The following is a 2255-nucleotide window of genomic DNA, read 5'->3' as shown; positions in this document are numbered from 1 at the left end:
CAATGAACTTTATATAAACAAATAAAATCAAGAATAGGGTAAAATGCTTAGAGGAAGTGATGCCCCATGGCTGGGTTGCCTCCCAGCAAGCGCTTCTTTATTGTCTTTAGCTGGACCTTACTGAGTTTTTACTCTAGCCTCAGCCTTGAGCACTCTTGCTCAACATTGCCTTCAAGATAGTGCTTGATTCTCTGTCCATTAACAATGAACTTCTTATCAGAATTAATATCTTGAAGCTCCACATAACCATATGGTGATACACTTGTAATCACATATGGTCCCCTCCACCGGGACTTCAGTTTCCCGAGGAATAGCCTGAGCCTAGAGTTAAACAACAGAACCTTTTGTCCTGGTTCAAAGATTCTAGATGACAACTTTCTGTCATGCCACCTTTTTGATTTTTCTTTATAAATCTTGGCATTTTCGAAAGCAGTGAATCTGAATTCCTCTAGCTCATTCAGCTGGAGCAATCTTATTTCTCCAGCTAATTTGGCATCAAAGTTTAGGAATTTGGTTGCCCAGTAGGCTTTATGTTCCAGTTCCATGGGCAGGTGGCATGCCTTACCATACACAAGTTGGTATGGAGAGGTCCATATAGGAGTCTTGAATGCTATTTTGTAAGCCCACAGAGCATCATCCAAGCTTCGTGCCCAATCCTTTCTATGGGTACTCACAGTCCGTTCTAGGATTCTTTTTAGTTCTCTGTTAGAAACTTCAGGTTGTCCATTTATCTGCGGATGATATGGAGTTGCCACCTTATGGCGAATCCCATACCGGACCATGGCAGAGTAAAGCTGTTTGTTGCAGAAGTGAGTGCCCCCATCACTGATTAGTACCCTAGGGACACCAAATCTGCTGAATATATGTTTCTAGAGGAACTTTAGTACATTTTTAGTATCATTGGTGGGTGTGGCAATGGCCTCTACCCATTTTGATACATAGTCAACTGCCACCAGAATATAAGTGTTTGAGTATGATGGTGGGAAAGGCCCCATGAAATCAATTCCCCATACATCAAACAACTCAATCTCCAAGATTTCTTGTTGTGGCGTAACTGAGAGGTAAATTACTAGCTCTCTGGCAACTGTCACAGTTACGTACAAACTCTCGGGAATCTCTATAGAGTGTAGGCCAGTAGAAACCACATTAGAGGACCTTGGTGGCTGTTCGCTCACCTCCGAAATGATCTCCATATTGTGATCCATGGCAATGCCATAGGATCCTTTGTGCTTCTTCCTTAGGCACACACCTACGGATTATTCCGTCTGCACATCTCTTAAAGAGATAGGGTTTTTTTCATCCCACAAGTAGTACTTTGCATTAGTAATTAATTTTTTCTTTTGTTGCCTGTTGTACTCCTTGGGAATGAACCTTGCAGCTTTGTAGTTTGCAATGTCTGTAAACCATGGTAATTCCTGAATGGCGAACAAATGCTCATCCGGAAAGGTTTCAGAGATCTCAATAGAGGGGGAGGACGCCCCTTCCACTGGTTCTATCCGGGACAGATGGTCAGCCACTTGGTTTTCTGTCCCTTTTCTGTCTCTTATTTCTATATCAAACTCTTGCAGAAGTAACACCCATCTTATGAGTCTGGGTTTTGAATCCTACTTTGTGAGTAGATATTTAAGAGCAGCATGATCTGTGTACACAATCACCTTTGATCCTACTAAGTATGATCTAAACTTATCAATGGCATAAACCACTGCAAGCAATTCTTTTTTTTTGTGGTTGTGTAATTTTTCTGGGCATCATTCAGAACACGGCTAGCGTAATAAATGACATGCAGAAGCTTGTCATGCCTCTGTCCCAGCACTGCACCAATGGCGTGATCACTGGCATCACACATTAATTCGAATGGTAATGTCCAGTCTGGTGCAGAGATAACTGGTGCTGTGACCAGTTTAGCTTTCAGAGTTTCAAACGCCTGCAGGCACTCTGTGTCAAACACAAATGGCATGTCGGCAGCTAGCAGGTTGCTTAGAGGTTTTGCATTTTTTGAAAAATCCTTTATAAACCTCCTATAGAATCCTGCATGCCCTAGAAAGCTTCTGATTGCCTTAACATTGGCAGGTGGTGGTAATTTTTCAATTACCTCTATTTTAGCTTGATCCACCTCTATTCCCTTGTTTGAAATTTTATGCCCAAGGACAATCCCTTCAGTCACCATAAAGTGACATTTTTCCCAGTTTAAAACCAGGTTGGTCTCTTGGCATCTTTTCAAAACCAGTGTCAGGTAATCAAGACAGGAGCTGAAT

This window comes from Arachis ipaensis, chromosome B06 (genome assembly GCF_000816755.2).
Source record: "Arachis ipaensis cultivar K30076 chromosome B06, Araip1.1, whole genome shotgun sequence".
NCBI lineage: Eukaryota > Viridiplantae > Streptophyta > Magnoliopsida > Fabales > Fabaceae > Arachis > Arachis ipaensis.
This window is presented reverse-complemented; position numbering follows the sequence as displayed.